The sequence below is a fragment of the Asterias rubens genome, chromosome 11, assembly GCF_902459465.1.
Source record: "Asterias rubens chromosome 11, eAstRub1.3, whole genome shotgun sequence".
Lineage (NCBI taxonomy): Eukaryota > Metazoa > Echinodermata > Asteroidea > Forcipulatida > Asteriidae > Asterias > Asterias rubens.
The window spans coordinates 11,865,472-11,878,630 of NC_047072.1; the positions used below are offsets into that span (position 1 = coordinate 11,865,472).

The 13,159-nt window shown below is 38.6% G+C and overlaps 1 protein-coding gene across 1 annotated transcript in view; it reads right to left on the reverse strand.

Annotated features, from left to right (window-relative positions):
- Positions 1–1,106: 1,106 nt before the first annotated feature.
- Positions 1,107–13,159, reverse strand: part of LOC117296755 (2-oxoisovalerate dehydrogenase subunit beta, mitochondrial-like) — a 49,405-nt gene continuing 37,352 nt past the window's right edge. The window contains exon 11 of the mRNA XM_033779799.1: positions 1,107–1,245. The gene's annotated coding sequence lies outside the window, so the exon portion shown is untranslated. The remainder of the gene's footprint in view (positions 1,246–13,159) is intronic.

Sequence of the window (13,159 nt, forward strand, 5' to 3'; positions counted from 1 at the left end):
AATGTTGATATACACCAAGTGAGAAGACTGGTCTTTGACAATTACCAATAGTGTCCACTGTCTTAAAGGACAAAAAAGTTGTGCTGATAAGAATAAGGTAACCAGCCAAACTGCTATGTCACTTGTACAATTTGTGACTGGTATCCAGCTTATTTCTGCCAAGTAGCAATGTTCTACTTAAGCAGCTTTCATGGAGCCGCTTGAGAAAAACAAAAAGCCTAGCATTACAACTTTGTGCTTACCATAATAAGGTTTACCGACCAAACTGCTATGTCACGTGTACAATTTGTGACTGGGTATCCTGCTCATTTTTGCTAAGCAGACAATTATTAAGCAATATGTTCTGCTAAAGCAGCTCTGATGGAGCTGCGGGCTGCTGGGGCACAAAAAGTAGCTAAGCATTACAACATTATGCTTACCATAGTAAGGTTGCCAGCCAAACTATCATGTCACAAGTACAATTTGTGACTGCTGTTTTGCCCCATTTTGCTTGGAAGAAATTCGGATCTGTGTCCAGTTTCATAAAGCTGGCTTAGCAACTTTCTGCTGAGCATAAATTAACCAAATACTGATCAAAAATGTAAAATGGTACTTTGCCCGGTAATTTTTTTTCTACAAATAATTTTTTTCTGCTTAGCTACTTTTTGTGCGTAAGCAGCTCTGTGATGTTGGGCCAAGCTGATGTCATCACCACTACTCTTGTTTGCACCATTTCATGATTCAATGTCCAATTGCGTTAACAGAGCACTTTTTCAGCGATGCAAAGTTTTTACACTTTTTTAACTTCGAAACTTTCATGTACACTTTTACTGGCGTGCATGGCCGTGATAGCAGATGGTCCCTGCGTGCGGGTTTGGTGCAAGGAGTCGATAAGGCTAAAACAAATTTTACTTTTAAAAGGACATTTCCCTACTACCTTGATCATTAAAGGTATTATACAGGATTGGTCAGGATAAAAAAAAAAATCACTCTTTCATTTTAGTCTGACAGCTTGTTGACTTTATGAAGTTCGTACCAGAACCATTTTTTTCCGTGAAAATATATCCCTCTGAAATGAAGTCATATTCAAGAAAACTGTATCAGCTCTACCAATCCTGTGTATTATCTTTAGTTGTTATTCATAAATAATGTATTTCAGCTAGTCTAGCCATAACCATCAATATGGACAAAAATCTGGTATACAGTTACCATGACGATTACTTGACCCTGTTGCCAGAAGATAGCGCTCAACGAGATCCAAACAATCTGAGCAATGAAAGAAAAACAAAAAGAAATTCATTTAGATAATTGAAACTATAATTGTGGCTTTAGGATACCAGTCACAATTGTGACATGGGTGGTAGTTTGGTTGAAAACCTTATCCTGCTAAGCGTAATTTTGTTTTGCTCAGCTAGTTTTTGTGCTTAAGCAGCTCGAACCTTATTCTGGTAAGCTTATTCTTGTACATGTAGCATTGTGCTTATTTTTATTTCTTTGCTCCGAAAGCTCTATGAAATGGGGCACTTGTGCATGTGGGGATGACAGAAGCGTGTCTTGGCGACCCTAACTAGAAACAGCTTGAGCAATAATGGTTACATTTTTTAGTATTGCTCGAGCACTGGTGTTTCTGATCAGCAGAATGTTGGTTGGAGTCCCTGTTGTGATACTTGTGTCTTTTCAGCAACTTGCAAGACACTCAGACAAGACACTTAAAAGTGTCTTGCTGAAAAGTGTCACAACTGGGACTCGAACCCACACTCTGCTGATCAGAAACTTGCTGAAAAGTGTCACAACTGGGACTCGAACCCACACTCTGCTGATCAGAAACACCAGAGGTTGAGTCCAATGCTCTTATTATCTGCTCGGCCATGCAAGATCATTCAAATTCATTGCCTGAAACTATTTCTCAGAGCTATGGGAAAATGGGTCAGTAACCAAAAACTGTTGATAATGACGGAGGCACATATCTCAAAAATTAATATTCTCAGAGAAGAAAGACAGGAGAAAATTTGTAACGACTTGCCGTGCAGATGGCCAAACTCTGTAGAGCGCAGGCATTCATGCAAGACTTTAGATACTAGAATGTGGGCTGTTCAATGCAGTGGACACTATTGGTAATTACTCAAAATAATTATCATCATAAAACCTTATTTGGTAACGAGTAATGGGGAGAGGTTGATAGTATAAAACATTGTGAGAAACGGCTCCCTCTGAAGTGCCATAGTTTTCGAGAAAGAAGTAATTTTCGAGAATTTGAGGTCTCGAAATCAACCATCTCAACGCACACAACTTCGTGTGACAAGGGTGTTTCTTCCTTTCATTATTATCTCGCAAGTTGAAGTTTGATGACCGATTGAGCTCAAATTTTCACAGGTTTGTTATTTTATGCATATGTTGAGATACACCAACTGTGAAGGCTAGTCTTTGACAATTACCAATAGTGTCCACTGCCTTTAATACCACTGGTATGCTAATTCCACGAAATACAGTACATGTAAGTCATCCTTCATTACAAATTGTTTAACATTAATCAAAACCGATTGCAACGACGCGCATGGCTGGCCGCTTGGCATCTGCTCTTGTTGTGTTCGCCCACGAGTTTTGCCTTCATCCCTAATCTAAGCAATACCGTAGTCATACTACATGTATAAGGGGGAATACATCTGGGTGTTTTTTGTGGGTTTTTTTCATCTTGATGCCAACCAACCATTGGAGTGCGGTACTACATAATTAAATAATAATCATAGTAACGTAAATTTATATACAGTGAAAAAGCAAAGTTTTTCCTAAAAAGACTAAGAAACAGAGAGCCTAGTAGGCCCTATGCACTAATACAGCGCTACATAATATGTCCCGACTACATGTATTCCTCCAATAGAGGGCCTTTCTGTAAGTTTAGTGTGGTGTTGGGGGGGGGGGGGTGATCTGGAAGTTTTCCCAACAGCGTTCGCTATCTTTTAATGGTAATGTGCGCGGTGAGGAGAAGTGGATCAGGGGATCACGATAGTTGAGTGATGCACCAAGACTGTGGTGCGTCATGGCCGAGCGGTTTCAAGCTCTGGTGTTTGATCAGCAGAGTGTGGGTTTGAATCCCGGTCGTGACACTTGCTACGTAAAAATTGGGGAGGTAGTGCTTTCTGCTCTACCGGCCAGGCTTCGGACTGATGATACAAGCCTGCATCTGTATGGAATGTAAAAGGGGCAACCCTGTTTCAGCCCTAGGAGTAGGTGGCATCGGCCATTGGAAAAAAATAAATAATTGTAGCCCACACCTTGAAGTGGCCTTCAGGTGTCTGGTGACTTGCATTATTTATTTTTTTAAAGAGCCCAATTTTATAGACGGATCCAAGGCATTGTGTCCCTTTAAAGGGATGCAACTTCTTATTTTAGATATCAAAATAATAAACTCTCAAACAGAGATGGATAAAGTAGGGAGACCGACAACTTAGGCTAGATTAGCTCAGTTGGTATAGCGGCGGCATGTTAATCCGGAGGTCGCTGGTTCAAATCTTGCTCTAGTAAAATTTTCTTCCTTTAAAGCCATTATACACTTTCGGTACAGAAAAAAAAATATTCACAGGTTTACAAATAACTTGCAGGGTTTACAGAAGGTAATGGTGAAAGACTTCTCTTGAAATAATATTATTCCATGAAATGCTTTGCTTTTTGAGAAAACATTAAAAAAATATCAATTCTCGATAGCGAGAATTACAAATTTATTTTGAACACATGTCATGACACGAGGAAACGTGCGGAAACAAGGGTGGGTTTCCCCGTTATTTTCTCCCGACTCCGATGACCGATTGAGCCTAAATTTTCAAAGGTTTGTTATTTTATATACAAGTTGTGAAACACGAAGTGTGGGCCTTGGACATTACTGTTTACCGAAAGGGTCCAATGGCTTTAACCTCTGAATTAATTAACATTTACCCAGTCATTTTCCATTGTAGTTTATTATTGCAAAACATGACGCAACCATCACATTGCTCATTGTTGATGATCACATTGAACTATATTTCCAATGTTTACCCAACTGTTGCGTTATCTTCAATGTATAATTTTGATCGATAAGGTATGTTAATATTCAAATGTTTACACCGCTATGGAAACAGGTTAAGGTTACCTGGCAAATGTAGTTTTAAGTTTAAAGAGTTTTAAGACAGCTCATAAGGTAGTACCTCTTACAATTGAATTCCTCAGACTTAAGAGACAGTTGCTATTATGTCAAATGGTTCAGGACAGGCCTTTGATTAGCAACCCCTGGTACCATTGTGTAACATCCATTCAGAATTGTGTCATCATGGTGTTCATCGTCTCTTACGTAACTACATAAAAGCTTCCCTCGAATCACGTAACATAGCAATTGTTTGTTAGTCTGAGGAATTCAAAATTAAGCAGACTTGTGATCAAGCATGTCATTGTACCAGACAACATTCAAATCAAACACAAAAATGGATAGTTGTATTCTTCTGTTTAATCAAGCCCCTTTTTTAAATTTACAATGGGATTTCTAAGAACTTTTTAAAGTATGGACTCTTCAAAGAAGAACATTCCGGTTGAATAAACTCCGATGCTTTGTCACGAAATAAACACTGGACCACAGGCCCGAGGTCAGTACTTTACGGCTCGGAACAGTCAACTTTACAAGTCCGGCGATCTTGTGATTTTGGAATAATAACACCTCACTGCTTTTTTAATTTGAACTGACGGATGCAGACGCCATATTTTTGACCGTGTGAGGGCGCTCTCAATCACTTCCGGGGTATATTCATTTATACCCAAAACAGTTATTAAAGACTGGAACACATTAACAACACAGACATCCAATCCATAACGGACAATAAGACATTTAAAGGAGTTCATACAACCCACCTCTAAAGCAATTTAAGACTATGGCGCAACAAAATTGACAGAACGCCTATTGAAACTGCACGGAAATCGCGAAGTGATAAACACACTCGTGAGCGCACCCTCAAACAGCCAAAAATACAGAGCATGGAAGTGCTATCTATATGAAAAATGAGATTCTAGATTCTAGATTCCTTAAATTAATTTACTGTGTGTTACTTTGATTTGTATAAATTTGTCTGGTCCAGATTTTTATTGCTGTTCTTTCCCAGCGCCATGAGGTGAATTCTTTCTGCTATTGTTTCTGATTTTTTTCCCCAAGATTCGAGCCCCAAACTCAAGTATCTGCCTTGATGCCCTTGCCCTTTCCAAAACAAAGCATACCGGCCTGAAAATTATTTTAAAATAATCTATGTTCCGTAACAGTTAACAATGCATATTGTTCAGATAAAATAATAATGAATAAATAATAATCTATGTTCCTCAACAAAGAATATTGCATATTGTTCTGTAGAAAAACATTTGGTTAATAATTAAACCGTTTGATTGTTTCAGTCAGTGGTTGTTCTGGTCACATCAGGGGTGTAGATAGAAAGGCAAACGGATGCAATTAAAGTACAGTGTATCTCTATTGATGCTTTGGAATGTATGTCTGTTTAAAGGCAGTGGACACTATTGGTAATTACTCAAAATAATTATTATCATAAAACCTTTCTTGATTACGAGTAATGGGGAGAGGTTGATAGTATAAAACATTGTGAGTAACGGCACCCTCTGAAGTAATGTATTTTTCAAGAAAGAAGTAATTTTCCACGAATTTGATTTCGAGACCTCATATTTAGAACTTGAGGTCTCGAAATCAAGCATCTGAAAGCGCACAACTCCATGTGACTAGGGTGGATTTTTTTGTCCATTATTATCTCCCAACTTCGACGACTGATTGAGCTCAAACTTTCACAGGTTTGTTATTTTGTGCATATGTTGAGATACACCAACTGTGAAGACTGGTCTTTGACAATTACCAATAGTGTCCAGTGTCGATAAGAGTTTTAAAAAGTTTGACATTTTACAAAGAAAAAGGGAGTGTAGAATGATCAATCTCATATACCAGGGCTCTGACCACGTGGACGGTGCCAAAAAATCGCCTGCCCCAACCACCACCACTGGAAGTATTTCCTCTGTTTCGGACCATCGCACATTTTTCACAATTTTTAAAGTACACTTGTAAATTCCTTTCAAGGGTTTTTGGGGAAACTTAAAATTAAACAATTTTCAAGTAAAAATTGTATCAGAAGCCATTACTTTTGAGCACTTCTTTGATTCGAGTATATTTAAAGACAGTGGACACCATTATAAATTGTCAAAGACCAGTCTTCTCACTTGATGTTTCACAACATATACATAAAATAACAAACCTGTGAAAATTTGAATTCAATCGGTCGTCGAAAGTGCGAGATATTAATGAAAGAAAAAAAAAAACGTTGTCGCACGAAGACTTCTGGCTAGTGAGAAATTACCTCATTCTCAAAATGTATGCTACTTCAGAGGGAGCTGTTTCTCACAATGTTTTATACTATCAACAGCTCTCCAATGCTCATAACCAAGTCAGTTTTTAAGTTAATATTTGTTTTGAGTAATAACCAAACGTATACCTTCCCTTTAAAAGCTGCTTTACTTCTTGCCATGTTTTTAGTGCAATCAATTGAAGTGGCTGTCTTTGGCCATGTAAATATAATAAATGATTTTCTAATGAATAAAAAAAAATTAAAAAAATCCTACTCATTATAATACTCAGTACTTCAACAACAACGAAAGAAATTTACCCGGTACCAGTACATGTTCATTCACATCAACCCTTCCAATCTGGACAGAGAAATCCCCCTTTCCAGCAATCTGGTGATAGCCAGATTGGACCGGAGCTCATGTTTTTCGATGATTAAGCAAAACACAATTCAGTCACGCCATAGCCCAACCAAATGGGATACAAGGTGCATGGGATGTCCCATGTGCATGCCCTAAGAACTTTTGTCATGACTGAAGTTTAAAGATATATTGATTATGATTTAATTTTTTTGAAAACAACAAAATAATTTAAAGAGTTTGGGTACCATTTTGTATGACATAAAATACAATGTTCACAAATTCACATTAAACTCGCAGATAAAGGTTATTGAAAGCTTCCCTTAAAATATTACTTGCTGAGGTGCTGTATTTTTTGAGAAATGAGTAAAACATCTTCAAGCTGTGTAAGTTCAATGTAAATCGAAAGGATTCGAACTGCCTCTAGCTGCCGGGCAACCTCGGTAGTCTAGTTGGTAAGACACTGCTCTAGAATTTGCAAGGGTCGTGGGTTCGAATCCCACCCGAGCAACATGCCTGTGATATTTTTTCACAGGACTCGGGAAAGTACTGAGTATACAGTGCTAACACACATCGGTGTATGGGTAAAAACCAAAATTAATATTCTTTATCCCCGATGCAAATCTAACATCTATTATATCGTTGCGGTACTCGCTGCCAAAACATAGGATTCGAACTGCCTCTAGCTGCCGGGCAACCTCGGTAGTCTAGTTGGTAAGACACTGCTCTAGAATTTGCAAGGGTCATGGGTTCGAATCCCACCCGAGTAACATGCCTGTGATATTTTTTCACAGGACTCGGGAAAGTACTGAGTATACAGTGCTAACACACATCGGTGTATGGGTAAAAACCAAAATTAATATTCCTTTATACACTTTTTTGATGGACATAGAGGGCGTTGTATGTGTGGTTTGGACAGTTAGTTGGTTATAAATGTTCTAGGGTTGACTACACAAAGATAATCCTTTAAACTTAGGACTAGGAGTTATTGAACATTTTAGGGTAGTTTTAACTTGGGACTAGGAGTTATTGAACACTTTAGGGTAGTCCTAACTTAGGACTAGGAGTTATTGAACACTTTAGGGTAGTCCTAACTTTAATAGGACTAGGAGTTATTGAACACTTTAGGGTAGTCCTAACTTTAATAGGATTAGGAGTTATTGAACACTTTAGGGTAGTCCTAACTTAGGACTAGGAGTTATTGAACACTTTAGGGTAGTCCTAACTTTAATAGGACTAGGAGTTATTGAACATTTTAGGGTAGTCCTAACTTAGGACTAGGAGTTATTGAACACTTTAGGGTAGTCCTAACTTAGGACTAGGAGTTATTGAACACTTTAGGGTAGTCCTAACTTTAATAGGACTAGGAGTTATTGAACACTTTAGGGTAGTCCTAACTTAGGACTAGGAGTTATTGAACACTTTAGGGTAGTCCTAACTTAGGACTAGGAGTTATTGAACACTTTAGGGTAGTCCTAACTTTAATAGGACTAGGAGTTATTGAACACTTTAGGGTAGTCCTAACTTAGGACTAGGAGTTATTGAACACTTTAGGGTAGTCCTAACTTAGGACTAGGAGTAATTGAACACTTTAGGGTAGTCCTAACTTAGGACTAGGAGTTATTGAACACTTTAGGGTAGTCCTAACTTTAATAGGACTAAGAGTTATTGAACACTTTAGGGTAGTCCTAACTTAGGACTAGGAGTTATTGAACACTTTAGGGTAGTCCTAACTTAGGACTAGGAGTTATTGAACACTTTAGGGTAGTCCTAACTTAGAACTAGGAGTTATTGAACACTTTAGGGTAGTCCTAACTTAGGACAGGTAACTCTTCCTTACTTGAGATAAGACTAGTACTAACTCTTTGTGAAATCCACCCCTAGAGTTATATCTTCTAATTTAGGCGTTGGGTCATTAAGATCAAAGAGACTGTCTGCGGAGAAACTGTGGATAAGACACTCCAGACCGTTCAAGATTAACCAAGAAGGACATGATTTCTAACAGCATTTTATTAGTCTTTGCCTTCTCCTTTTCAAGTAATAAAACAAATGGAGACCTCCAACTATAGGCTCAGTTGGTAGAGCGCCATCCCGTTAATCCAGAGGTCATTGGTTCAAATCCTGCTCCAGTCATTTTGTAATTGTTCAATTCCAAAGATATCCCCCTTTTAAGTCTGCAAATTCACTAACTAATTACTTCTTCTGGATTTTGTCTTTTACTTTGGCAGTCACCCTATTTAGTCAACAATTTGTTGTGGGTGCTTCTCATAGCTATCCCACTTTAAATGATTTTTTTTTGTAAACAAGAAGGAACGCAATCATACATGTAAGAAAGCAACTTTTAGCAGAGCAACCAAACACAAAAAAACACACACCAGGTGTTATGTATAGGCCCCCCCCCCCTATCCTTCTACCTTCACCTTCGCCAAAGCTGAGCAACGCAAGAAAAAGAATTCCCAATATTCAATATAAGACCTTGAGATTTTAGACTTGGATATCAACTGGAGAATATGAGCTCCTAAAATTCTTACTGTCAAAAATTATTTTGTTGACCCGCGTCCGGTTATTGTCTAGGGTTTCCAGGCACTGATTGCTTCAACACATGGCTTGGGGAAAGGTTGTTGTTGCTGAGCGCTTTAAAGGGAATACGTATTACGTTTGGTAGTCACTCTTAAAAAATGAATGGCAATAAGAATCAGTTGGTTAGACGCAAGTTCAAGTTTATTAATTTGTCCACAATATCAAGATCAGTCAATGATATAGACCTTTATCACACTCACAGTGTGGCCATCTTGAATATCTCCCATTGGTATCAATGTTACCAAACCGAGGCTGGAAGAACTAAATAGTCTGGTTCCTAATTTCAAAGCAACTATATTAGCATTCCTTATTGTTATTTGATATGAGGATCATGTTCCTGGAACATGACCAAGATGGAGGCAGCATGATAAAGGTCTGTACATATATAAAGACGTACTCCAATCTACAAATAGAAAGTAGATATTCAAGCTGAATTTATAAGGATATTGCAGGGGAACCCATTGAGAAGAAGACCATTTAAGCATGGGCCCTCAACAAGCCATGCAATCAGCAACTGGTATCCTGCTCACTTTTGCTTAGCAGTAGTGGAATACAAGCATTTTGAAATTGGGCCCAGAATAAATGTTGGTTTGATTCAGCTAACATTCGGCACACCACACACCACAATGTACTTCATTTTGTGTGACAACAGGATGCTTTACTTTTGATGCACTGTAAGGACACAGGTCCCAGACCCCCCCCACCCCAATTCTCCCACCCCATCCACACAATTGAGCCCATCCAGGGTTGCACTCTTCTATTGTTCTAGTTGGGGTCTAACTTTCTGTAGCAAGTCTCATAGATTTTGTACACATTACCACATGTACATGTGCATACAATGGGTGCATTCAACAAGTACATATAGCTTCCCCTGTGCGGGCTGGTGACCGATGGCCCAATTTCAAAAAGCTGTTTATGAAATCAGGGCCCAGAATTAGTGTGTTCATTCAGCACGCCAAACAATACTTCAAGTTGTATGTGACCATTAACAGGATGCTTGACTTTAATACAAAAAAAAGTCGCTGACTCCCCCTCCAACCCCCATTCCCCACCCCCATACATACCCCCACAATAGACATCATCCAGGGTCACTAATTGAACCCGTCTATTGTTCAATTGTTGCTGGACTCCAACTTTCTGGAGCAAGTCTCATTGATTTTGTACACAGTACCACTTGTATATTATACATTGGGTACATTCAAGTAGCTTCCCTGGGTCAACCTAGGGTCCAATTACAATTAGGTAGAGCTGCTTTTTAAGCACAATTGTCAGCTAAGCAGAAATAAGCAGAATACCAGTCACAAATTGTACATGTGACATGAAAGTTTGGCCGGTAGCCCTTTTTCTGGGAAGCAACATTTTGTTGTGCTTAGCTACCTAATCAAAACACAAGTGTTTTTACGTTGACCCAAGATTGTAGAATAACTTAACAGAGCAATTTTACCATAAAAACAATAATTTTACTGTTTTTTGTCATTGCCTTCCCCTGTTTGGTCTCATTCACTAATTGTGCTCCCTCTTTCCACCTTTGATATTGTCCATTGGGTCTCTGCCCCCCCCCCACCACCACCTCTCTATTGTTTTATTGTTCATACCTTGCTTTGTGCCCCTATCTCTCTCTCTCTTCATTTCTCTCCACTTGACTGCTTTATAGTAATGTCAATTTTTTATAAGTAGGATTTGAAATATTTTTTGGAGAACAAGCATACCATTACAACATTGAGTAATCAAACCAACAGTTTTTCTCAGAACCACCACTATTCAAAAGAGATTTAAGCCCATGGTGTCACCGCAAACCTAACGTGATCACGCCATAATACCCATTTTGTGGTTCGAGTTATCATTTAGCCTTCGGAAAACTCTGCTAGGGTCGAAATGTCATGCCATTCACAATTTTTTTCCTCCAGTGTTACAGACATAAGGCATATAATAAAAGTAGTTCTGGTCGGCTGTCCCAAGATGCATTGGTGTGAATGCTGGGGGAAGTTTGTTGTTCAATAAGCTCTTGCTGATGACGATCAGCACACATTTGACGTGGAATTATAATTACAATGAAAAGCTGATGTTATCGGACTCAGCTACAATATCGCATGATTCAGGGTTAGAATTTGAAGGGAATATCCACAAGACAGTTTATAGCTCAAAAATGTTACTCGACTAAAATTAATTGTACAAGACCAGAGTCAAACTGAGTTGAACAAGTACTAAGAGACTATATATTTGGTTTGCGGTAACACCATGTGTGTATCTACTTGCCAGGTAGAGTTGTTCTTAGGGAACTGTCTATTACCAGGGCGGATGGTATAGAAAATAGACTGGACTACTACTTTGGCTTATAGGATCGTAATTAAATGTACTGCCTCGGAGTCAGTTCTGAATAGGTCTCAACGTTTCGACTAGCTTGCTCTAGTCATCGTCAGGAGACTGGTAATAGTTAAAAGCAGGACAGTTCTTTTCAGAACTGAGAAGTCTCCCGAACCTCCGATTATCTACTCCGCGGCAGTAGAATAAAGCAAGACAGTTCCCTACGAACAACTCTACCTGGCAAGTAGATACAAACATGGTGTTACCGCAAACCAATTGATACCTCACCATGCAATGCCTCAAATCCTATATACTAAGAGACTCATGAGAACATTTTTCTTGTCACAAAAAGATACTGTACATTACACAATGTGGTAGCCTAGCTATTATTCAATAGAAAAATACAAATAATAAATTTGGATGCTGTTATCCACTCAGCCATGACCCCCTACAAAACCGCCGGGCTTGTCCCGGTGGTGAGTTTACTGGCCCGTTGCTACAATCACTGGCCTCAGGCCTGTTGTCCCATGTTTCAAGCCCTGAATGATGGTTGCATACGGAACACCAAGTTAGCTCAGGCCTTTATGCTTCTTTGTTGACAGGGCAAGTGCACCAACATGACCAAGGCACTTTCTACTTGGTAGAATGCACCCTAGGAGGAAATCGTGAATTTGTATAGGGAACGTTTTTTTCCTTTACTTAATTTAATTTTTTGGTTGTCTCCCCAGTAATTTTAGGATGGTTGTAAAAACCTCTTGTCACTGTGCATAATGTCCAATCTATCATTCTAAGTTCTTCCTTTCTATTGAAAAAATTTATCTTGTGTTTTTTATTGTAAGATGCACACTGGAAAACAATTGTTCATGTTTCTTTTTACATATCGATGTTTATAATAAATTGAATTGAAATTGAAGTTGAGTTGAATTGAAAATTAGTGAACATCTGTCTTTACCAGTCCCATTGATCTGTGTTAGCAATGAATACCATGAATCAACAAATAGAAAGACTACGCCCACGTTACATCCCCCGACTGACCCACAAAAAAATATGGCGAAAAGGCGTGAAGATTGGCGTTAGCACTGGTTTGCCATTTAGTTGAGCAACCTTGCCCTTCTCTCAACGTGGTTTACGCGTGGGCGTGGTTGTTTATCTTGGAAATGAAGAAATCAGATTAATGAACTTAATTTAAAATTCATTTCATTTAATTTATTCTGGGTGTTCCAATTCCGAGCAGACATTTATAACTGTTGTTTTCGATCCCCAATGCAATTGTACACCAACCACAAAAACTTTGTTTTCACACTGGATTCTATCGACCACACAATATAAATTTGCATTGTCTGTGACATTGCACGACATCTAATGATTTAATATTTTTGTAACTTCAAGGCACGGAACACTATTGGTAATTACTCAAAATAATTGTTAGCCAAAAAAAACTTACTTGGTTACGAGCATATGGAGAGCTGTTGAAAGTATAAAACATTGTAACGACTCCCTCTGAAGTAACAGTTTTTGAGAAAGAAGTCATTTCTCAGTGAAATATTTGAATTGATATCAAGCATCTAAAAAGCACACAACTTCTTGT